Source organism: Oncorhynchus nerka, linkage group LG17 (genome assembly GCF_034236695.1).
Source record: "Oncorhynchus nerka isolate Pitt River linkage group LG17, Oner_Uvic_2.0, whole genome shotgun sequence".
NCBI classification, from domain to species: Eukaryota; Metazoa; Chordata; class Actinopteri; order Salmoniformes; family Salmonidae; genus Oncorhynchus; species Oncorhynchus nerka.
In genome coordinates, this window is record NC_088412.1 from 29,887,002 (window position 1) to 29,913,823 (window position 26,822).

Sequence of the window (26,822 nt, forward strand, 5' to 3'; positions counted from 1 at the left end):
AGTCGCCTGTCTGTCCTGAGCTGCCAGAGTCGCCCACCAGTCAGGAGCTGCCAGAGTCGCCCGCAAGTCAGGAGCTGCCAGAGCCGCCAGGCAGGGAGGAGGAGCCAGAGCCATCTGTTACTCCGGTGCTGGGAATGTGATGAAAGAAATAGAAGCTGAAATAAATCACTATCTGTAGAATGCTTACTTACAAGCCCTTATAACCAATAGTGCAGTTCAAGAAGAGTTAAGAAAATATTTACCAAATAAACTAAAGTAAAAAATTATAAAAAGTAAGACAATAATGTAACAATAACGAGTCTATATACAGGGGGGTACCAGTACTGAGTCAATGTGCGGTGGTACAGGTTAGTCATGGTAATTTGTACATGTAGGTCAGGGTGAAATGACTATGCATAGATAATAAACACTGAGTAGCAGCAGTGTAAAAAATAAATTGGGGGGTGTTAATGTAAATAATCCAGTGGCCATTTGATTAATTGTTCAGCAGTCTTATGGCTTGGGGGTAGAAGCTGTTAAGGAGCCTTTTGGTCCTAGACTTGGCGCTCCAGTTCCGCTTGCCGTAGAGAAAACCGTCTATGACTGAGATGACTGGAGTCTTTGACAGTTTTTTGGGCTTTCCTGACACAATCTAGTATATAGGTATTGGATGGCAGGAAGCTTTGCCCCTGTGATGTACTGGGCCGTACGCACTACCATCTGTAGTGCCTTACAGTCAGATGCCGAGCAGTTACCATACCAGGCGTTGAAACAACCAGTGAAACAACCAGATGCTCTCGATGGTGCAGCTGTATAACATTTTCAGTATCTGGGGACCCATGCCAAATCTTGAGGGGGAAAAGCCGTTGGCATGCCATCTTCACGACTTTCTTGGTGTGTTTGGACAAAGATGGGGGATATGGGGAGGGAGTCTACCCCCAGTTGTCAGATGCCCTACCGCTGCTCCATCCCAGTCCATCCGCTGCTCTACCTATTGCGTTGACGAGAGACTGGGCTGGGCTTGGCTCTCTGTGTCCTGCCATATGGCGCTCACATGGAGGTGAACCTGTTATGGAACACACGCTTCTGTTGTGAAACACATGTTTCTGACTTTTTAGATGAAACATCATGCCTCATCACAATTTTTTTTTAAATGCCTATGCATATTATAATGCCATTAGGGGTTAGGGTTTTTACAAAGTGGTTCATCTAATTTTTCAGGGCTCTTAATAGGATTTTGGATACCAATCAATAAAGTAGACATTGTATTTAAAGCACGCTTAGGAAAAGGGCAAAGGGGAAGGGAAATCAATGGGGTCTGGGCAATGCAAACTCATATTGGACAATTAATGAATAATCAAAGAGCAATCTAGAGTAACCTATTGTTAAAAGCAGCCGCTTAATGAGTCTGTATGTTTTACTTAATAATGAGAACGGAGTGTGTGAGGTGCAAAGATGCAAAAGAGATTCCAAATACCTGTTTAGGAATACAATGCAATCTTTAAACAACAGATGTGTGTATGTATAATTATTTATGTATACATGTGTCTAAAACAATAGGTTTTACTGAATTAATCTTCCTATTGTTCTTACCACAGGAAAGCATACAACCTCCTGTACTACTAAACAAAATGTGTTCTCCTAAAAATGCAATTACCTTTTGGTTCCATGAAAGAGGACCCTGTCACGTTCTGACCTTTATTTCCTGTGTTTTGTATTTAGTTAGTATGGTCAGGGCGTGAGTTGGGTGGGCAGTCTATGTTTGTTTTTCTAGGTTTTGGGTATTTCTATGTTTTCGGCCTAGTATGGTTCTCAATCAGAGGCAGGTGTCATTAGTTGTCTCTGATTGAGAATCATACTTAGGTAGCCTGGGTTTCACTGTGTGTTTGTGGGTGATTGTTCCTGTCTCTGTGTTTGCACCAGATAGGACTGTTTTAGGTTTGCTCACGTTTGTTGTTTTTGTTATCTCATGTGTAGTTTCTTTATAAATTAAAGAACATGAATAACCACCATGCTGCTTTTTGGTCCCCTTCTCTTTCACCAGAAAACCCTTACAGACCCACTGGGCACACCACATTTTTTCAATTTAGATCATTGAGTAAAATTTGTTTGATAAATTGATCAATGAGATTACAACCTATAATACAAACTATATTTAGCTTTGCTTAACGCATTTTCGGTTACTACATCATTCTATACAGTATGTGTTACTTCATAGTTTTGATGTCTTCACTATTATTCTACAATGTATAAAATAGTCAAACTAAAGAAAAACCCTTGAATGAGTAGGTGTCCAAACTTTTGACTGGTACTGTGTGTATATTTATCTTTTTATTTTCAAGGCTTGTCTATGTTGGAATTTGGTTATAATTATGACATAATGCTGTGGTTGAAACTGCAACCTAAAAGAAATGTTTACATTGACGTTTTTCAAATCCAATGTATTTTCCACGTAGATTTAATGTCGTAATACGTTGAAAAATTATGTTGAATCAAATGTTGATTCAACCAGTTTGAGTCCAGTGGGGCAGTCTGGTCTCATGGACTAGACGTAACATAAATCCGGGACACTGACATTTGTAAAATATCTTATATTTGCTACATAAGAGAAGGTTACTTAAGGCAAAAACAAAAGGGGTAGGTGGGTGGATGGATGGATGGATGGATGGGCGTATAATGGTAACATCACGCAAATCCAAAGATTGTGTGTTCAAATCTCATCATGGACAACTTTAGCATTTAGGTAATTAGCAACTTTTCAGCTACATACTACTTTATAGCTACTTTTCAACTACTTAGCATGTTAGCTAATCCTTCCCCTAACCTTAACCCTTTAACCTAACTCCTAATCTTAACCTAACCTTAATCCTTTATCCCTACAACCTAGCCTAGCTAAAGTTAGCCTCCAAGCTAATATTAGCGTTAGCCAGCTAGCCACCTAGATAACATTAGCCACAAAAAATTTTTTAATTTGTAACATATCATGTGTATTGCAAATTCGGAACATATCATGTGTATTGCAAATTCAGAACTTATTGTGCGAATTGCAATTTGTAACATATTGTACAAATTGCCATTCGTAACATATCATACGAATTTAAATACTTAACATATCACATGAAATGGATGATGAGCATCCACAAATGAATACATACGATACAAAACATAACACATCATACTAAATGGAGTGTCTCGGATTTACGTACAGAATAATACGAAATGATCCGAGACCAGGTTGAGTGGGGAGAAGAGCATTTCGGTGCTCTCGTTTGTGCCCAGTGAGGAGAAAAGCATTTATATGCTCTCTTTTCAAGGTTTAGCATATCTTGAAGGTTTGTAAGAGTAAATTGCTACCTTTTTTCTTGGGGCCATCTCTGGAAATGGGAGAGTTGTTCCGCTGGGATGTGAATATTCTCTAGAGAAATACACAATTTGTCCTTATTTGTGGAAATGAGTCATAGCTTGTCCCTTTTTAAAGGGAAGTTTTAAAGGAGACAAAACAGCCATGTCAGTTGTTTCACGGTTTCTGTATTTTATCTGATCCTACTGCCTCCATTTCCAAATTTGAACTGAGCAGCTCTTGTTGTTGTTATTTTTAAAGCTGTTGAATATGATTACCATCTTTGTTTTTGAGAGTCTTTCATTCTTGACATTTGGAGTGTGTTTGGCTGAAGCTAGAATTATACTCCCTCATGTATAACCTTTTACCCCAGTCACAGCCTGCTCTGAAGTTGTCTTTTTGGATATTTTCTCTGTTGGTATGCTGCTGATTCTTCAAAAGCACTTGTCCTCACTGTTTGCTAGCTAAACCCAGAGTGGGCACAATGGATATAATAAGATCATACATGAGAGATGGCATGCAAAACACCCCGGCGTCCATTTTGTCTATGTATGGCAACATCACAAAGCAGTATTAAAGGACGACATGCATAGGAACATCTGTTGTGTTTTAGCCTGTCTTAGCTAAGACACACACACACACACACACACACACATGCAAAAAGACACTGTGTCTGAACATTTGGCTGAGTGGAGGTGCTACAAGTAGGTACAAATATTGAAGAATCGTTTGTTCTTCAATAAAGGGCTCAGGACTACCCAGGGGAGTACTGTTCCTATTAGGACTACCAGTGGTTTGAGCCTCTCACCACCGTGTACTCATCGAATTCCTCTCTTTCTCCTCCATCTTGCTGTTGAGATGTCAGTGTTTCCACATAAATACTCTACAGGTATGATGCCTTCATTTATATAGAATGCATGCCACTAGAACCCTGTAGACGTGTGATGCTGGGGCTACTTATGTCACCCTCAAATTAATATGGATGCAGGCAGCAAAGCCATTATCAGAGGGGAGTTGAGGAAGATGGGGCTTGGCATGCCTAACTACTCCAACAGGACAGACAGGCCCTCAGACTGACAGTCAGTCACATTCCCCAGACAGACGGTTGTAGAGAGACACTAGGATTTTCTCATCTCCTGCACACCCAGTGGCAATCTCTGTTTCAGCCAGAAAAATTCAGACCAGTTTCCTCTAATCCCAACCCATCTCAATGGGAGTTTTGCCAGAGTCGAACACAGCACCAGCAGACCTGTTCTATTGATCCAGAGGTTCCCTCTGATTCTCTCTCTGAGTTTGTATAAAGCAGCATTCATGTATGTGCATAGACCTTTTGGGGGGCATGTGCTCAAACCTAAAAAGGGCACCCCAAAAAACTTTTGCCTCTGCGGTCAACTGCGGTCACAGAGCAAATATTACAAGAAGAGGGGAAAGCAGCATAATCTGATGAGTAAACTATTTTGCTGAACTATTTTTAATAAACCACACGCTAGTGTTGAATGGTGGGAACCCAGTTACCGAGATTTACCGGGATTTACCACTCAAAATCACTCCCTTTTCCAGGGATACATAACTGTGAGAAACCATTAAATTAGAATAAATTATTTATATGAACAGCATGACGTGAAATGGAACTGTTAAATGATATGCCATGTATAAATCTTGCTTTTCCACGGCCTCTGCATGATGAATCATCAATGCTCAGGGTGGGGACAGCCAGCCCATGTCAGTATGGAGCACAGTTCCCAATGCATGTAGACCTATCATCTCATCATGTTAACTTTTTTTTTCTTGTGACAGGTAGGCATACATTTGCTGCAGCATAGCCTATGCTACAGTGACATAAACACTGAATGCCCGTCTAATTTATCCATCTCCATCTGCCTTTCGGGGGTAACCTTGTTTTTTAATGGTAAAGATTTCATTTTTATTTTATTGCAGCTGCAGGATTTTTACACAGCCTATAACGTGAATATTGCTGCTTTAAATCAGTGTTGTTTTTAAATCAGTGCAGCAGGAGCACTCTCTCAGTCTTTCTCTCTCACCATCAACTCCATTCAAATTGCATCCAAAATAGATAATCGTGTTCTAGATTGATATACAGCCCTATATATAGATTGATATCCTACCTCTTTCAGATAATAAATTCAATGGAGTATTAGCCTTATATTTAGCTAATTAATGATGGGTTATGCATAATAAGCTTCTAACTTGTAGCCGCTGTCTCTTGCGCAATATGCACACACCTGTGCTCTGTTGGCCTCTCCTTAAAAAACACTCTTTAGCTCTTGGACTAGAATAGCTTGCTGGACATGATTTATTTTCAGAATTTCTTGTACCAATAGACTATTTGAAGAGGGATGCAAACTCCTTTTTTGCTGAATGTTAAATACAGCAGCCAATAGAACTCACGAGTAGTTTGAAAGAAGAGCAAACGTGCGATTCAGGTAGGCTATAGCAGTTATTTATTCAGACCCATAAACATTCAATCTTCTTGAAGAGAAGTGAATGCCTTCTGCATCTAATTCTAGTCCTATATTATCATTAGTCATTAGAATGATGAAGATCATGACAACAAAAAGTATTTCTGTTGAAAGAAAGGAAGGAATGAGGCAACAATAGAGAAAGAAGTCAGCTAATAACATTAGGGGAAATATTATGAAAGGTGTGTAGATACGTCAGATGACTAATTATACAAATAGGCCAAATTATATTTTAAAATGTACATCAAATTCGCTAGCCTAACTTCGTAGGCCACATGAGATGGTTGCCTTGCTTCCTTAGGAAACAGTGCGGTATTTTTTTAAAATTTATTATTTCTTACATTGTTACCCCAGGGAATCTTAAGTCTATGTAATACAGCCGGGAAGAACTATTGGATATAAGAGCATCGTCAATTTACCAACATTACGGCCAGGAATACGACTTTCCCGAAGCGAATCCTCTGTTTGGACCACCACCCAGGACAATGGATCTAATCTCAGAAGCCGACCCAAGACAACGGTGCCGGAGAAGAGGCAGATGGAGCGGCCTCCTGGTCAGGCTCCGTAGATGTGCACATCGCCCACTGCTCCCGAGTATACTACTCGCCAATGTCCAGTCTCTTGACAACAAGGTAGACGAAATTCAAGCAAGGTTTGCCTTCCAGAGAGACATCAGAAATTGTAACATTCTCAGGTTCACAGAAGCATGGTTATCTCGGGATGTCTTGTCAGAATCGGTTTAGCCACCGGGCTTCTCCATGCATCGCACCGACAGAGATAAACACCTCTCTGGGAAGAGGAAGGGTGGGGTTGTATGCTTCATGATTAATGATGCATGGTGTAATCCTAACAACATACAGGAACTCAAGTCCTTCTGCTCACCTGACCTTGAATTCCTCACAATCAAATATTACCTTCCAAGAGAATTATCGTCAATTGTCGTCCCAGCTGTGTACATTTCCCATCAAGCAGACACCGACATGGCCCTAAAGGAACTTCACTGGACTCCATATAAACTGGAAACCATATCCCGAGGCTGAATTTATTGTAGCTGGGGATTTTAACAAGGCAAATTAGAGAACAAGGCTACCTAAATTCTATCAGCACACTGATTGCACTACGTGCGGGGGTAATACACTCGAGCACTGCTACTCTAACATCCGCGATGCATACAAAGCCCTCCCCGCCCTCCCTTCAGCAAGTCAGAACACGAAGCCATCTTGCTCCTACCGTCTTATAGGCAGAAACTCGAACAGGATGAACCAGTGACTAGAACCATTCAACGCTGGTCTGACCAATCGGGATACACGCTTCAAGATTGTTTTGATCACGTGGACGGGGATATGTTCTGGTCAGCCTCAGAGAATAATGTCGACCTATACGCTAACTCGATAATTGAATTTATAAGGAAGTGTATTGGAGATGTTGTGCCCACTGTGACTATTAAAACATACCCTAACCAGAAACCGTGGATGCATTGCGGCATTAGCTCAAAACTGAAAGCGCAAACTACCGCATTTAACCATGGAAAGAGGTCTGGGAATATGGCTGAATATAAAGAGTGCAGTTATTCCCTCCACAAGGCAATAAAACAAGTGGAATGCCTGTACAGCGACAAAGTGGAGTCGCAATTCAACGGCTCAGACACAAGACGTATGTGGAGGGTCTACAGGAATTCACGGACTACAAAAAGAAAACCAGCCACGTCACAGACACCGACATCACGCTTCCAGACAAACTAAACAACTTCTTTGCCCGCTTTGAGGATAATACAGTGCCACTGTCACGGCCCGCTAACAAGAACTGTGTGTATTAGTTGGTTGTTGTGGAAATGTTAGATTACTTGTTAGATATTACTGCACTGTCGGAACCAGAATCACAAGCATCTTGTTACACTCGCATTAACATCTGCTAACCATGTATATGTGACAAAAAAAAGTATTTTATTTGATGTGCTGCACCAGAATTGCATGTTCTCTACCTGATTTTTCATGGTTTGAACGATGTGCTTAATTCCAGTTCATATATTACAGTACAATACAATACACTAATATAGTTCATGCTCACAAATATTAGCCTACTGAAGCTAGTTTAATGTATTTATCGAAGAGAGCAGGTAGCTAGCTACAGTATGTAACTGCGTTCGTCTGTTGAACGAGAGTCGGACCAAAATGCAGCGTGGTGGTTACTCATGTTCTTTAATGAAAAAAATAGCGATACATGAAATAACTAAATAAATACAAAAACAACAAACGGAACGTGAAAACCTAATTACAGCCTATCTGGTGAACACTACACAGAGACAGGAACAATCACCCACAAAATACACAGTAAAACCCAGGCTAACTAAATATGGTTCCCAATCCGAGAGACAACGAGAATCACCTGACTCTGATTGAGAACCGCCTCAGGCAGCCAAGCCTACTCTAGACACCCCTACTCAGCCGCAATCCCAATACCTACTAAACCCCAATACAAAAACACACCAAAACATAAACCCATGTCACACCCTGGCCTGAACAAATAATTAAAGAAAACACAAAATACTAAGACCAAGGCGTGACACAATATGTGCGCCGATGTTGATGACTGGTCATTCATTGGTCAACAATCAAGATGCACATTTTTTGGGTTCTGAAGCATAGATGAGAATTTAATGACGACTTGCGGGCAGTGGGTTCAGAACAACAACAAAAAACATTTGTGGGAAATTATACCAGAACCGAAAGGGCACTTTGGAGACAGGAAGGGCAAAGGGGTAGAGCCCTATCTGTGCCTGCCTTCCTCCCACCACTGTGTCTCCACTTGACCCATGCTTTCCTGGGACCGATCAGATTGTGGGCACTGAAGGGGAGTGTTTGTGTCAGTGGACAGAAAGATCATTAACTCAGCTCGGCTTGGCTCTTCTGCCTATCACCAACTAACACTTCCCAGGCATGCGTGGAACAGTGGTATGGGAGCTCCACACGGCAGGTGGCAATGGACTCATGGGATATGGATTTACTGTAGAACTGTCAACAGACTTTCCGTTTGCATTGGTTTCGTGTTGAATAGATGGGAATGTATGGCACAAGTATTTAGAAGCTGCCCAGTCTCTGCAATGCATGTTTTCCTGCTGGGTACACACTGTGTACACACTGGGACAAGGATTTGGGCAATGGCATTTTATCCACACCAGCGCATATCACAATGTGCCATACACATTCACCTTGACCATACACACCCTTAAATACAGGCAGTATTCCTGACACATAACATTGGCAGTAGAGTACAGCGTTTCTCAATTATTTCTGTAGCAGTGACTGGCGAGACATGGCCCTCCGACTCTTTTTTTTATCCAGCTCATGTTTCAAACAAATACAATATGTCAAAATACCCCTGGAGATACAACCAATGATGTATATAAACCTTGAATTGATGATGCTTTGAAGCCACCGGAGAAAATCATATTCTACATTATTTCTATTAAATGTTTCAAGGACAAAATTATATATGTATTTCAGTATTTTTTTGTTGCAGTGAGGACAGTAACATTAGCAAGAAAAATGTAAGGAAAATCTTTGTTTATTTCATTTTTAATTTTTGTCTTGAGCTCACATAATATAATGTAAAAGTATGCATTAAGGTGTCTGTAATATAATAAATGAAGCAACAACGAATATAGACATTAATACATAATATATTTTACAATGGTGGGCGTTTGCCAAGATATGATGGCACATTGGCTTCAACACAGCGCCCCCTATCAGTCATCTAGTGTTTTACAAAAAGAAAAACAGCCCCGTCGCGGACACCGACGTGCGGGCTCTCCTTCACCGCAGCCAACGTGAGCAAAACGTTTAAACGTGTTAACCCTCGCAAGGCTGCCGGCCCAGACGGTATCCCTAGTTGCGTCCTCAGAGCATGCGCAGACTGGCTGGTGTGTTTAGGGACATACTCAATCAATCCCTATCCCAGTCTGCTGTTTCCACATGCTTCAAGAGGGCCACCATTGTTCCTGTACCCAAGAAGGCAAAGATAATTAAATGACTACTGCCCTGTAGCACTCACTTCCGTCATCATGAAGTGCTTTGAGAGACTAGTCAAGGATCATATCACCTCCACCCTACCTGACACCCTAGACCCACTCCAATTTGCTTACCTCCACAATAGGTCCACAGACGACGCAATCACACTGCACACTGCCCTAACCCATCTGGACAAGAGGAATACCTATGTAAGAATTCTGTTCATCGATTACAGCTCAGCATTTAACACCATAGTACCCTCCAAACTCATCATTAAGCTCGAGACCCTGGGTCTCAACCCCGCCCTGCGCAACTGGGTCATGGACTTTCTGACAGGCCGCACCCAGGTAGTGAGGGTAGGAAACAACATCTCCACCCCGCTGATCCTCAACACCGGGGCCCCACAAGGGTGCGTTTTCAGCCCTCTCCTGTACTCCCTGTTCACCCATGACTGCGTGGCCATGCACGCCTCCAACTCAATCATCAAGTTTGCAGACGACACTACAGTGGTAGGCTTGATTACCAAAAATGACGAGATGGCCTGCAGGGAGGAGGTGAGGGCCCTCAGAGTGTGGTATCAGGAAAATAACCTCTCACTCAACATTAACAAAATGAAGGAGATGAATTTGGACTTCAGGAAACAGCACCCCCCTATCCACATCGACCGGACAGTAGTGGAGAAGGTGAAAAGTTTTAAGTTCCTCGGCGTACACATCATGGACAAACTGAAATGGTCCACCTACACAGACAGGGTGGTGAAGAAGGCGCAACAACCTCAAGAGGCTGAAGAAATGTGGCCTGTCACTGAAAACACTCACAAACTTTTACAGATGCACAATCGAGAGCATCCTGTCGGGCTGTATCACCGCCTGGTACGGCAACTGCTCTGCCCACAACATTAAGGCTCTCCCGAGGGTAGTGAGGTCTGCACAACGCCGGGGGCAAACTACCTGCCCTCCAGGACACCTACTCCATCCAATGTCACAGGAAGGCAAAAAAGATCATCAAGGACAACAACCACCACTGTCTCTGCCTGTTCACCCCGTTATCATCCAGAAGGCGAGGTCAGTACAGGTGCATCAAAGCTGGGACTGAGAGACTGAAAAACATCTATCTCAAGGCCATCAGACTGTTAAACAGCCATCACTAACATTTAGTGGCTGCTGCCAACATGCTGACTCAAGTCTCTAGCCACTTTTATAATTAAACATTGGATGTAATAAATGTATTACTAGTCACTTTAAACAATGCCACTTTATATAATATGTTTATGTAACCTACATTACTCATCTCATATGTATATACTGTACACTATACCGTCTACTGCGTCTTGCCTATGCCGCACGGCCATTGCTCATCCATATATTTATATGTAAATATTATTTTTCATTCCTTTCCACTTGTGTGTATAAGGTAGTTATTGTGAAATTGTTCGATTATTTGTTAGATATTACTGCATGTTCGGAACTAGAAGCACAAGCATTTCGCTACACTTGCATTGACATCTGCTAACCATGTGTATTTGAGCAATAACATTTGATTTGATTTACTGTAAATCATTGGATACAACTCTATAACTCTGCCTCTGCTCTAGCCATTTTGTTTTCCTCCCTGTTTTGCTCTCTGTCTGTTTCAGCATCTTCTGTTTGCCTGTCTGCTTAGGCCATATCATTATAAAATCCAAACTAACGACTTGGGCTATATTACAAATTAGTGCCTGTCATACCGTGTATTCAGAAAGTATTCAGACCCATTCCCCTTTTCCACATTTTGTTACATTACAGTCTTATTCTAAAAATACATTTAAAAAATCCTCATCAATCTACAGGGACTGGGTAACAGGTCAGGATCGAGGGAAATATGGAGCAAAGTACAGAGAGAACCTTGATGAAAACATGCTCCAGAGCACGCAGGACCTCAGACTGGGGTGAGGTTCACCTTCCAACAGGACAACGACCCTAAGCACACAGCCAAGACAAGACAATGCAGGAGTGGCTTCGGGACAAGTCTCTGAATGTCCTTGAGTGCCTCGGCCAGAGCCCGGACTTGAACCCGACCGAACATCTCTAGAAAGACTTGAAAATGTGAAATTTCAGTTTTGTATTTTTTATAAATTTGCTAAAATGTATTATTATGGGCTATTATGTGTAGAAGGATGATGAACAACAACAATTTCGTCCATTTTCCACTAAGGCTTTAAAGAGACAACATTTTGCAAAAGCGAAAGGGTCTGAGTACTCTCTGAAAGCACTGTATATGTTCCCCTAAACACCTATCCTAAGTCTTAATTACTATTATAGGGCTTCAGACTAACATTTTCCCTGGTATCACTGATGCCACAAACCTTTACAGTTGGTGGCACCAGCCCATGATTTGGTCTGACCCAAATCATGAGTAATCATCCTATAAAGTCTTTCATAGTACTTTATTAAGTATAATAAATAGACTACTGTGGTATTCAAGAAATAAGTAATAATAATAATGTAAGTAATAATGTATGCAGGAATGTGTGACTCAAGATATTTTGATGTACAATCTAATCCAGGTTGCTATGTTTTTTAAATTGGACTCCAGAATGTTTTTAGAGAGATGAATTAATTATATACATATTTATGTGCACTTACTAATATCATAGGCTAATTAATTTGGTGTTCAACACTTGAGGAAGTGGAAACTCAAAACACATGAACTAGATCTCTATCTCTAAACCCACTGCTACTAGCCATGTATTCATCCAACAGTATATTGAATGTCCTAAAAAAACTTAGCAGTTGTAGGCTACTACCTATAAGACCAACAGGTCTATGACCTCGCAATGGCCCGTGATCATTTTGCGTGCGAGCCACTCCATATAGGTACACTTCAACTGTGAGAGACGGAATCTAAAACAAAAATCCAGAAATCACATTGTATGATTTTTAAGTAATTCATTTGTATTTTATTGCATGACATAAGTATTTGATACATCAGAAAAGCTAAACTTAATATTTGGTACAGAAACCTTTGTTTGCAATTACAGAGATCATACTTCTGCTGTAGTTCTTGACCAGGTTTGCACACACTGCAGCAGGGATTTTGGCCCACTCCTCCATACAGACCTTCTCCAGATCCTTCAGGTTTCGGGGCTGTCGCTGGGCAATACGGACTTTCAGCTCCCTCCAAAGATGTTCTAATGGGTTCAGATCTGGAGACTGGCTAGGTCACTCCAGGACCTTGAGATGCTTCTTACGGAGCCACTCCTTAGTTGCCCTGGCTGTGTGTTTCGGGTCGTTGTCATGCTGGAAGACCCAGCCACGACCCATCTTGTAATGCTCTTACTGAGGGAAGGAGGTTGTTGGCCAAGATCTCGCGATACATGGCTCCATCCATCCTCCCCTCAATACGGTGCTGTCATCCTGTCCCCTTTGCAGAAAAGCATACCCAAAGAATGATGTTTCCATCTCCATGCTTCACGGTTGGGATGGTGTTCTTGGGGTTGTACTCATCCTTCTTCTTCCTCCAAACACGGCGAGTGGAGTTTAGACCAAAAAGCTCTATTTTTGTCTCATCAGACCACATGACCACATGACCTTCTCCCATTCCTCCTCTGGATCATCCAGATGGTTTTTGGCAAACTTCAGACGGGCCTGGACATGCGCTGGCTTCAGCAGGGGGACCTTGCGTGCGCTGCAGGATTTTAATCCATGACGGCGTAGTTACTCATGGTTTTCTTTGAGACTGTGGTCCCAGCTCTCTTCAGGTCATTGAAAAGGTCCTGCCGTGTAGTTCTGGGCTGATCCTTTACCTTCCTCATGATCATTGATGCCCCACGAGGTGAGATCTTGCATAGAGCCCCAGACCGAGGGTGATTGACCGTCATCTTGACCTTCTTCGATTTTCTAATAATTGCGCCAACAGTTGTTGCCTTCTCACCAAGCTGCTTGCCTATTGTCCTGTAGCCCATCCCAGCCTTGTGCAGGTCTACAATTTTATCGCTGATGTCCTTACATAGCTCTCTGGTCTTGGCCATTGTGCAGAGGTTGGAGTCTGGTTGATTGAGTGTGTGGACAGGTGTCTTTTATACAGGTAACGAGTTTAAACAGGTGCAGTTAATACAGGTAATGAGTGGAGAACAGGAGGGCTTCTTAAAGAAAAAACGAACAGGTCTGTGAGAGCCGGAATTCTTACTGGTTGGTAGGTGATCAAATACTTATGTCATGCAATAAAATGCAAATTAATTACTTAAAAATCATATGATTTTCTGGATTTTTGTTTTAGATTCTGTCTCTCACAGTTGAAGTGTACCTATGATAAAAATGACAGACCTCTACATGCTTTGTAAGTAGGAAAACCTGCAAAATCGGCAGTGTATCAAATACTTGTTCTCCCCACTGTATGTTATATGAGCTTATGGTGGAGAGTGGCTTGCTCATCACTGCAGCAGGCCCCAGCCAGAGCACAGGAACAGTGGCAGGGCAGACACTTTCAGTACAGGAATCGTGAGGATAATGCGCTTTACTGTTTAACCAAATAATGGTTTTAGCTGCCCACAAAATAGGACGTTTTGAGTGACAAAGTAAATTGTTCTCTTTCTACTTTATATTCACCACAGGAGGTTGGTGGCACCTTATTTGGGGAGGACGGGCACGTGGTAAAGGCTGAATGTGGAATAGATAGTTGAATTGATGTCTGTGCCCAGTGGGTTGTAATGTCTGCGTGACAATGTCACAGTGGCACAGCTTACTTTGTACTATTTCTCAATCATTTAACAAGTCTTTGCTTCGGTTAATTTGACTGTGTGCTTTTGTTGGCACGACAACACAACAGCCTGTGCTCGACTCTAAAATATTAAAATGAGCATACAGTAGTTGGTGCTTGTTTTCCTTGCCAAGGACATCCTCACACAGATATCTAATGCTTCCAGGTGCTCCCACAATGCTTCAACATCCGCCATAGAGTTCAATAACCTAGAGAAGTTGTAATACCAAACCCCTTAGCTCTAACCCTTAGCTCTGCATTGATTATCATTTACTGTATCTTGAGTCCAGTCTATACATAATGAATAATTTGATGATCTCCCCTCTGAATAATGCCTGCAATCCTTTATCAACTTTTAAAACGTATAACCTCCCATTAACTCGAGTCACTATGGAGATTCTAATAAAGGGGGATTCTAATAAAGCAATAAGTCATCCTCTTGGAAGAGTATCAGAAACAGCCATTGTAAACTCTCTATAAAACAAGCATAGGCCTACTAAATCAACTGTACTGTCTTCATGGGCATATCAAAGCTTATGAGCATTACTGCAGAATCGTTTTTTCTGCTGTATTCGTGTCACCCATTACATGGAGTTTAAAAATCCCAATTTAATTTGCAGGGTTCACTACTTATTGCTCTTGCCCAAAGGAAAAGAACAAAGACATCAAGGGAATGCGGCTGGAGTGGAAATAAAAAATGACGATTTCTTTCTCCTTTTCTCTTGTGAAAAGGTTCACCACTTTTTATGTGGCTGGCACTGTCCTTATAATGGAATCCTTATTTCACTTGAACCCACTACATTAACTTGAACTCTCAAGTCCCTGGTTCATGAAATTAGTGATAGCTGTATAAAACAACAGCTGATCCTGCTCTCCTCCCCTGCATCGCCGCTTTAACGCCTCGGATTATTCCCTTCTCTTTGTGGATGAATATTCATGAGCTTGTTGCCAACAAAAGAACATTAGTTATGGTTTCTGGGAAATGATGTTGCACTAAACTGCTCAAAGCACTCCCAGCCACAGTAACCCTCGCTTCAAAGCCTGGGACTTTTGGAGAGGGTGATCTACAGTATCAGGCTGATTACTCCATTCAAAGCTTCCTTTTCCAGCTTATAGTCCATTCCTATCAGTGGGTAAGTCTAAATACCAGTGCCCCAGTAACCGTAACCAAAACTGAACAATCCCCTTGTGGTACGGTCAGGATAGAAGCAAGGGGTCTTGTTGCTCTTGGTTCTCACTCCTGACCTCCAGCCCTCCTGCTAGTTTTGTGTTTGTTTTCACTGTGGGGGATTCAGAGGTGGAGTTGCTGAATAGAATTACAGCCGTCAGCAGAACAGATCAACCACTTGACTCTAGCACCCCCGTCCGTCCCCCCATTCCATCCCCTGCTCCCCTTCCTGCATCTACCTTCCTGCCACCAGTTGGCAGGCAGGCAGGCCCCTGCTAACAGGTCTGGCAGGGAACACCCACCCCACGGTATGCCCACTGCCCAGACATGTTATTGTACTCTCCTGGTCTAACCCTGGTATGTATCATGGCTTTCTGTCACTCTCTGCAGTAGGCATGTCTATTTCCTGGTCAGACGTTCAGATCTGGGGGTCTATGCAGACACACTGAACTTTACATTGAGCTGCACCTCAACACCTACAAAACCACAGGGAATTGTGACACCTAGTACATCTGTTAAAATGTGGCTACCCAGGGACACACAGTCCTGCTAGTTTCAAGCATACATATTCATGATAACTACTCAAACGAGGTACAATTTGAATCCAACCTTTGGTCCATACTCATGAACACATTTGTATTACACAGTGCTTTGTGATGAAAACGATTGAATGAACTATCAGACACACTCAGAAGATCAAAGTGGATGTCGGTGTTGTTGTCATTCCATAGGCACCTTGTAGTATACAGCATATCACCTACAATGTAAAGGTAAAGTGTTGTGATGGTCACTTTACAGAGTAAAATAAAGGACTGTAACTAAAGTAGACAAAAGTGTTGTCTTTAATGGCAGAACATCTAATCTTTGTGCTCCTCTACTTCACCTACACAAAGTATCTACTACTCTGGAATGCTACTCAGCTTCACATTGCACACTTTTTTGCAACATGTTTTGACACTCAAGGTATTTGTACAATGTCCTTTAAGTGTATTTCCTGAATGGTGTATAGTCTGATTAGCATTTTTGTAATTGTGTGTGGGTGCATGTTTGTGAGTATGTACATGGAAATCTGCACATCTCCTGTGTTGTTCTCTATGTAGCCTAGCTTATGTGTCACATTAGCGGGGGGCTGCTACTTCCATTATTTCTTTCATCTGTCTGTGAGTAGTGCCATGGCTGAGGGGGAGAGAGCCTGGCTCTGTTCTGGCTGATGACTCATGTGTGACTCACCCTTTTCTCCCCCATAACCCGGGGATCCTGACTTAGATGGCTGGGACTGGAGACCGTGCTGTGTTTTATATTCCTCCTTTTGGCCGCCTCCTCATGCTCATGCTGCAAAGTGGTTTGAAATATTTAGATGTTGGATCAGAGATGCTGGTGATGCTGTTTGGAGAGGCTGAGGCTCTCTGTCAGGTATTATTTGAGTGCCTCTTCTGCGTATGTGTCTGACAGCAGTACAAAAAGAACTGACAGCAGCATGTCCCCGGAAGGGTTTGGTGTTGTCTTGGAATTAATGGCCCTATGAATTGTAGTGCGATATAAGATAAAATACTTTAGCGTCTGCCTCTGATCATTACAGCCGGGAAGGGAGATCCATGTGGATGTTTAAAGTGGTTTGCTGACGAGCATATGCTCAGCCATGTTCATGAGACTAAGTCATGTAAACACCCTATGCTAAGAAACTGCTCTAACATACTGTAATATCAAAATCAATAATAGTGTGATATTAGTTGTTTTCTCTCTGACACTCTTCTTTCTTCTGAGTCACCGGAGACCTTGGATCCCCTCTTCAAATTCCAAGAGACTATTGCTAAGGTAAGAGACCATCTCTGAACTCACAGCATGACTCTCTTGAGGCACCATTAGCCTTACAAGGGCTCTGTAGAAAAAAAGAACAATTCATTAATTCATAGAGTGGAGAGAAGCTAATTGGGACTGGCAGGTAGTATGGACGTGGAATATGGTTTTAGAAGCCTTTTCATGTGTTGTCAGACTATTCTGTCTTTTTTAGATCTCTAACAAGCTGACTACACCACTCGCGTAGCGTAGCGTTGCAAAATACATTTTGAAATCTATCTTGTTCAATTATTGCACCCACACTGCTCGCCAACGAGCGTCTACCTTGCCAAGGGCTAAAATAGAAGTCAGTTCTATTTCTGATGCAGATCGCGCTGCAAGTCCTGCCCCCTCCATCTCCTCATTGGTTTATAGAAGCAGGTACCCACATGCCATCTCCTCATTGATTATACCCACGTGGGTGACTGAAAGACTAATGAGGTCAGTGGCGGTAATGCAACTAATTTATGAAAGTAACAACTCAATGTTTATATCCCAGGACAAATTAGCTAGCAACAGCAAGCTTGCTAAAAAGGACAAATTAGCTCACAAGTGCAAGCTAGCTAGCTAAATTGCCATAAATGTTTAATGCTTTTCGACCTGTCCCGAAATGAATATAGTTGATTCAGAGTTTGTTTTGATGTTTTAACCTGTGTGTCGTGATCGCATTTGGTGTGGGGGAACAAAATAAATATATGCACGATGGCGCACGCGCCAGCCGGTTTGGGTTCCGTGTTAGACAAATCTAGAGGCGGAAGCTAGTTAGGAACTAACGTTGATATACAGTGTGCATCCTGCTTACCGTTCAGCTCTCCATTTAAATGCAAAGAAGTAATTAGGCTTAAGCCTGAATTGCTCTCCCGTCACGCTCACAGACCCTCATTCATCATCCCAAAGTGTCAAACTAATGTACTGTTAGTATACTTCAGTATAAATGTATTATACAAACATTTCCCTCCCATCTTTTTATTTTGAACAAATGTTGTATTTGTTAGAACAAGAGAAAAACGTTAAGATACTGCAGGGGAAAGTTGTCTAAAGGAGTTTGACTCAGTATCCAAAACACATAAATCTGTGCTGTCAATCTTATGCTCCCATATCCCTTCCATCTTCCTTTTAAATCAATTCAAATGGCTTTATTGGCATGGGAAACATGTGTTTACTTTGCCAAAGCAAGTGAAATAGATAATAAACCTTTCTTTCTCACTCTCTCATTCTTAGTAGAATAGAAAAAACACACACACACACACTACCATCTTTAACTCATGTGCCAACTGACAGACATCCTGTGGACAGACTGACTTGCAGAACTCTGTGTGACCCAATCCCCCAAGTTATCACCTCAGGTCAATCTCCATATGAAAGAATGTATATCACTGTCTATATGTCTCTAAGTGTGTGTGTGTCTTTGTTTGTGTCTCTCTGTGTGTGTGTGTGTTTGTTTGTTTGTTGTCTGAAGGTGGCCGAAGGATGAGTGACCCAATGTAGTGGAGTGTTGCTTTATTAGAATCCAGCAGTCAGTAGTTCTTGTCTTGGCCAGACACTGATGACTCGGCTAAAGGCTGGCTCCTGGCGGCTCATTTTTCTCCCTTTGTCTTCAGGAGGACAGGTTGAAAGCAGAGGCTTTTATAAATATTTTTGTCTCCAGCAAGGAAGGCCACAAATATGATGGCAGAAAGAAATACGGGTGTTGTTAAGAGCACCTCATCACATCCTTGGAGATAATGTAATGTGCCAGACACTACTTACAGTATGTGGAGGGTTAAGAGCTGAGGAAAAGAAAACAGCAATGACATAAAACATTCAGCAATGGTAGTACAATGGCAAGTGATAAAGGGGAGAGTGCAAATTAAAAGAGCCATGTTATTCTCAAGTTTAAATATTCACATGGTGAAGGATGAGCATTCTATAACTCCAGTGTAAATTGGTCGTTGGGACAATTTGAGTGCACTGGGGTTTGAGTGCAAGAGCCATCGGCTGTGATTAAGAATTCAGAGGACAGGGTTGAGATGTCAAAATATAATATTATTCAGCTGTACGGCATAAGATTGAGAAACTTTACTGAATAACAAGGAGAAAAGATCTCTGGCTGGTGACCGTAACACACACACACACACAAAAGAGACAGACAGCACAGCACAGCCAGCACAGCCACAGTAGTGTCAGAAAGTCTTTGAAGAGGCAAGATTTTTCTTACTTCTCCTGATCTCGGGGGATTACACAGTGTGTGATACACAGCTGCCGGATCCACACAGCCGCAGATAAGAAAGCAAAACTTCTCTATGAAAATGTGCCTCCCTTCAGCAAATGCATAAAACTCATAAAACGGCATCTAGAATTTCACACATTTATGCTGGCTTTTGTTTTTTAAATTGCCACATCATTGGAAGTGTGCCTCACGAGAAGAATGGGATCTTTCACCATCCAAATGTGTGTCACAATAATCCGTATTTTTATGTGGCCACTGTTTCCCATCTGTGAAATGTTACCAGTCAAAAGTTTAAACACACCTACTCATTCAATGGTTTTTCTTTATTTTTTAAGATTTTCTACATTGAATAATAATAGTGAAGACATCAAAACTAGGAAATAACACATGGAATCATATAGTAACCAAAATAGTGTTAAACAAATCAAAATATATTTTATATTTGAGATTCTTCAAAGTAGCCACATTATGGCAAGAACAGCTCAAATAAGCAAAGAGAAACAACAGACTATCCTTACTTTAAGACATGAAGGTCAGTCAATCAAGAATATTTCAAGAACTTTGAAAGTTACTTCAAGTGCAGTCACAAAAACCATCAAGCGCTATGATGAAACTGGCTCTCACGAGGACCACCAAAGCAAAGGAAGACCAGAGTTAACTCTGCTGCAGAGGATATGTTCATTGCAGCCCAAATAAATGCTTCACAGAGTTCAAGTAACAGACACATCTCAACATCAACTGTTCAGAGCAGACTGTATGAATCAGGCCTTCATGGAATTGCTGCAATGAAACCACTACTAAAGGACACCAATAAGAAGGAGACTTGCTTGGACCAAGAAACACGAGCAATGGACATTAACTTCTTGGATATAGGGGGCGCTCTTTTAATTTATGGATAAAAAAACGTTCCCGTTTTAAACAAGATATTTTGTCACGAAAAGATGCTCAACTATGCATATAATTGACATCTTTGGAAAGAAAACACTCTGACGTTTCCAAAACTGCAAAGATATTATCTTTGAGTGCCACAGAACTGATGCTACAGGTGAAACCAAGATGAAATTTTGAAGGCGCTGTGTTCCAATGTCTCCTTATATGGCTGTGAATGGGCCAGCAATGAGCCTACACTTTCTGTCATTTCCCCAAGGTGTCTGCAGCATTGTGACGTATTTGTAGGCATATCATTGGAAGATTGACCATAAGAGACTACATTTACCAGGTGCTCGCTTGGTGTCCTCCGTTGCAATTATTGCGTAATCTCCAGCTGCGTGTATTTTCCCATTTGCTTCAGAGGAGAAACCCAACTGCCACGAATGACTTATCATCGAATAGATATGTGAAAAACACCTTGAGGATTGATTCTTAACAACATTTGCCATGTTTCTGTCGATATTATGGAGTTAATTTGGAGAAAAAAATTGCCGTTGTAATGACTGAATTTTCGGGGTTTTTTCTTCGCCAAACGTGATGAACAAAAAGGAGCGATTTCTCCTACACAAATAATCTTTTTGGAAAAACTGAACATTTGCTATCTAACTGAGAGTCTCCTCATTGAAAACATCAGAAGTTCTTCAAAGGTAAATGATTTTATTTGAATGCTTTTCTTGTATTTGTGAAAATGTTCCCTGCTGAATGCTAGGCTTAATGCTATGCTAGCTATCAATACTCTTACACAAATGCTTGTGTAGCTATGGTTGAAAAGCATATTTTGAAAATCTGAGATGACAGTGTTGTTAACAAAAAGCTAAGTTTGTGAGCCAATATATTTATTTCATTTCATTTGCGATTTTCATGAATAGTTAACGTTGCGTTATGGTAATGAGCTTGTGGCTATGGTTACGCTCCCGGATACGGGATTGCTCGACGCTAGAGGTTAAACCGGTGGAAATCTGTCCTTTGGTCTGATGAGTCTAAATTTGAGTTTTTTGTTTCCAACGGCCTTGTCTTTGTCAGATGCAGAATAGGTGAACGGAGGATCTCCGCATGTGTAGTTCCCACTGTGAAGCATGGAGGAGGAGGTGTGATTGTGTGGCGGTGCTTTGCTGGTGACACTGGTAGTGATTTATTTTGAATTCAAGGCACACTTAACCAGCATAGCTACGACAGCATTCTGCAGCGATACGCCATCCCATCTTGTTTGTGCTTAGTGGGACTATAAATAGTTTTTCAACAGTTAAATGACCCAACACACCTTCAGGCTGTGTAAGGGCTATTTGACCAAGAAGGAGAGTGATGGAGTGCTGCATCAGATGACCTGGCCTCCACAATCACTCGACCTCAACCCAATTGAGATGGTTTAGAAAATAGTAAAAGAAAGAAAAAGCGTTGAATGAGTAGCTGTGTCCAAACTTTTGACTGTTAATTTATGTCAGTGTGTATTGTTTAGGAAAGTGTTCAGTCATGGGGACATAGCTGCCACTGACTTTCTTTTTGAAAACACAGAGCTTATTCAAATAATTAAGCCATCTTGCTTTTCCATAACAGAAAGATGTTTCAGTACAATTGACTTTGTATTATTCAAGATGTCTGATGAATGCATGGACAACAGTATAAAACAACTATTTATGATATGCCATTCAGCCAATGAAATAATTACTGTACATGAAATACACTGTGGCTTTGCTCCTGGGCAACAATGCTGAAACACATCAAATGCATGGCCTTTATAGGCTACTACAGTGCCTTTAGAAAGTATTCACACCTTTGACTTTTTCAAAAATGTCTTGAATTTAAAATAGTTTAAATTGAGATTATTTTTGGTCACTGGCCTACACACAATACCACATAATGTCAAAGTGGAATTACACTACCGTTCAAAAGTTTAGGGTCACTTAGAAATGTCTGTCACGCCCTGACCTTAGTTATCTTTGTTTTCTTTATTATTTTGGTTAGGTCAGGGTGTGAGGAGGATGGTATGTGTGTTTTTATTTCTAGGGTTTTTGTATATCTATGGGGTTTTAGTATGTCTAGGTAAATGTAGGTCTATGGTGGCCTGAATTGGTTCCCAATCATAGCGTCACGGTCGTTTTGTTTGTTGGTTTGTTAGTTTGTTTAGTGTTTTTCCTTTAATTAAAGAAGAATGTTTTCATATCACGCTGCACCATGGTCTCCTCTATACGATGAACGTGACAGAATAACCCACCAAACCAGAACCAAGCTGCGTGTAAAGGAGGACCAGCGCTTAATGGGGAAATGGATCTGGGAGGAGATACTAGATGGAGCAGGACCCTGGACACAGCCGGGGGAGTATCACCGTCCTAAGGAGGAGTTAGAGGCAGCGAAAGCGGAACGGCGATACCACGAGGAAAAATACCGGAGAATAGAGGAAAGGCGACGATATGAAGGTACCTGGCTAGCACGAAAGCCCGAGAGGCAGCCCCAATATATATATTTTTTTGGGATGGGGGCACACGAGGAGATTGCATGAGTCAGGTTGGAGAACTGAGCCTACTCCTCGTGCTTACTGTGGGGAGCGTGTTACTGGTCAGGCACAGTGTTATACGGTAGAGCGCACGGTGTCTCCAGCTCCTCGCATTGGCCGGGCTAGAATGGGCATCCAGCCAGGAAGGAGGGTGCCGGCTCAGCGCTCTTGGTCTCCAGTGTACCTCCTTGGACCTGGATATCTTGCACCGGCTCTGCATTCTGTGTCTCCGGTGAGTCTGCACAGCCCAGTGCGTCCGGTGGCAGTGCCCTACATTTGCATGGCGAGAATAAACATCCAGCCAGGACGGGTTGTGTCAGCTCTACACTCCAGACCTCCAGTGCGTCATGTGCCTTGTCGTGTCTTTACTATCATTAAACTGAAGACTTCGTTTTTATCAAAGATTCTCTGTAATTAGTTACTCGATTAAACTGAATAATCATGTAACTGTAATTAACTAGGAAGTTGGGGCACCAAGGAAAGTATTCAGATTACAAAGTTACAGATATTTTCATATCTGATCAATAGTCTTCTGATTAATTATTTATTCATTTTACCTCACTTTAGTCTCATTCCAAACGTCGTAAATTGTTGGTTATCTGCACGAACCCAGTCTTCACTATGAGTCATCCATACATCAATTGTCTTAAATAATTTATTTATTACTAACTAAGTAATTCACAGAAATGCATAAACAAACAGTAAATATGGTTACATGAAATGATAGAATGTGCCCTGGTGGGCTGAACCGGCATGGCTGCTTGTTTGACAAAAAGAGAGTGGAGGTCGACTAAGAAGTCACTACAGAGTTAATAATTATATCAATTGAAATGCTAATCCTTACACATGAACGCTCACTCATTCGGGAACAATTGCAATCAATATATATTTACGCTCAGTGTGTCGTCTTGATCGCTGGTGAAAAGTCTTTCTTTTGTAGAATTGTCCGTCTTTCTCCCTCCCTCTCTCTGTCTTGGTTAGAGGGGATAGTTCAAAGTGACATTCGTTATAAAATGGATGTTTCGGTGGTTGTCGTTCTTCGAGTTCAATGATGCCGAATTCCTAGCTGCAGACTAGTAATCAATATCAAAGACTTGTTCTTATTCTGTCGGTATCGATAGTCTAAGAGTTTAACCACGTGGTATGGTTAAAAAGATTCAGCAATGGTCTGCAACCTTTGTACTCCCGTGACTGAGAGAAACGTGGTCTGGTGATAATTTCTCAAAGTTAGGTTTTATTCAGAATGGCAGAAAAGGGCTGTCCCAGGATGTCTGACCCTAACTGGGCTCAGGGGCGGTCCTCTGATTTAGTTCAAATCAAACAGTCCACAATCATATTACACAATTATACAAACAGTATCATACTCACTCATTCATCTTATACAACAATTAGATGTAAACCTCATATCTGAGGCTATTATATAAACAGCGTTATGGTAATTCGGCCACACCGTCTCTCTTGTGCTTCCCAAGTTGTGACAAACTGACCAGTTCGTAGCTGGATTCTTCACCGATATTTACACTTTCTCTGGAACATGAAATTTGTTCGTATCTCAAGTTCTGTGAGGTGGAAGGATTTCCTTTGTCTCCATGAAAAACTTACCCTATCTCTAATACTGTGTGGCCATGAGGCAGGGTCTTCTGAGGAATTTACGACCTGACTACAGCAGCCTAGTTGAAGGAGGAAAGGGGGAGACAGGGAGTGGGGGATGGGGTTGCTATACTCAAAGAGGCCAACGTCATGACAGCCTGCTCCCCGCACTCGCCCTGAGGTGCGTGTCACCAGCCCAGTACCGGCACCACGCACCAGGCCTCCAGTGCGCCTCCAGGGTCCAGTATGCCCTGTTCCTGCTCCTCGCACTCGCCCTGAGGTGCATGTCCCCAGCCCGGTACCACCAGTGCCGGCACCACGCACCAGGCCTCCAGTGCGTATCAAGGGTCCAGTACACCCTGTTCCTGCTCCTCGCACTCGCCCTGAGGTGCGTGTCCCCAGCCCGGTACCACCAGTGCCGGCACCACGCACCAGGCCAATAGTGCGCCTCGGCAGTCCAGAGCGTCCAGCGACAGTACCCAGTCCGGAGCGTCCGGCGACGGTCCCCAGTCCGGAGCGTCCGGCGACGGTCCCTGTCCGGGGTCTCCGGCGACGGTCCCCAGTCCGGGGTCTCCGGCGACGGTCCCCAGTCCAGAATATCCGGCGACGGTCCCCAGTCCAGAATATCCGGCAATGATCCACACAGCGAGGGTCCCCAGCCCAGGGCCTACGGCGAGGATCCACGGGTCAGTGCTACAAGAGCGGACTCAGTGTAAAGAAGGAGGGCGGCGTCCAGAACCAGAGCTGCCAAGGAGGTTAGATGCCCGACCCTCCCATATAGGTTTAGGTTTGCGGCCGGGAGTGGGGTGGGGGTGGGGGGGTTATTAAGGTTATAAATATTGATTTTAAATGGAAATAATACGTGTCCTTCAAACTTTGCTTTTGTCAAAGAATCCTCCATTTGCAGCAATTACAGACTTGCAGACCTTTGGCATTCTAGTTGTCAATGTGTTGAGGTAATCTGAAGAGATTTCACCCCATGCTTCCTGAAGCACCTCCCACAAATTGGATTGGCTTGATGGGCACTTCTTATGTACCATACGGTCAAGCTGCTCCCACAACAGCTCAATAGGGTTGAGAGCCGTTGACTGTGCTGGCCACTCCATTATAAACAGAATACCAGCTGACTGGTTCCCTAAATAGTTATTGCATAGTTTGGATGTCACGAATCCCGCCGAAGATGGTGCCTCTTCCTGTTCGGGCGGCGCTCGGCGGTCGTCGTCGCCGGCCTACTAGCTGCCATCGATTCCCTTTCCTTTTGTTTCTGTTAGTTTGGTCTAATTGGTTACACCTGTTTTGAGTTTAGTTTTGTTTGTAGGCTATTTAAGGGCACTAGGCCCGCTGGCTATTGTGCGGGCTTGTTTTATGGTGTTGGTTTATTATTGTGGTCTCTATTTTTCCGGACAGTTGTAGTCCTGTTTATTTGGACGGGTTGTTTCATGCGCCCTTGTGTTTTGGCATGTCCGTTTTTTTCCACTGTCATTGGAATAAAAGATCCAGGTACGGAACTACCTGCTCTCTGCGCTTGACTCCTCCACCCACCATTCATAGAAGTCATAACATTGGAGCTATGCTTTCGGTCATTGTCCTGTTTTAGGAGATAATTGGCTCCAATTAAGCGCCGTCCACAGGGTATGGCATGACGTTGCAAAATGGAGTGATAGCCTTCCTTCTTCAAGAGCCCTTTTCCCTGTACAAATCTCCCACTTTACCACCACCAAAGCACCCCAGACCATCACATTGCCTTGCCTCCACCATGCTTGAAAGATGGCGTCATGCACTCCTCCAGCATCTTTTCATTTTTTCTGGGTCTCACGAATGTTCTTCTTTGTGATCCGAACACCTTAAACTGTCCGTAACACTTTTTTCCAATCTTCCTCTGTCCAGTGTCTGTGTTCTTTTGCCCATCTCATTATTTTCTATTTGGTTTCAGTCTGAGATATGACTTTTTCTTTGCAACTCTGCCTAGAAGGTGCACCGGAGCCTCCCACTCCTCTTTCTATTCTGTTTAGAGCCAGTTTGCGCTGTTATGTGAAGGGAGTCGTACACAGCGTT

At 42.5% G+C, this 26,822-nt stretch overlaps 1 pseudogene; it reads left to right on the forward strand.

Annotated features, from left to right (window-relative positions):
* LOC135561343 (inactive N-acetylated-alpha-linked acidic dipeptidase-like protein 2) overlaps positions 1 to 26,822 on the forward strand; it is a 425,784-nt pseudogene that overhangs the window by 352,063 nt on the left and 46,899 nt on the right.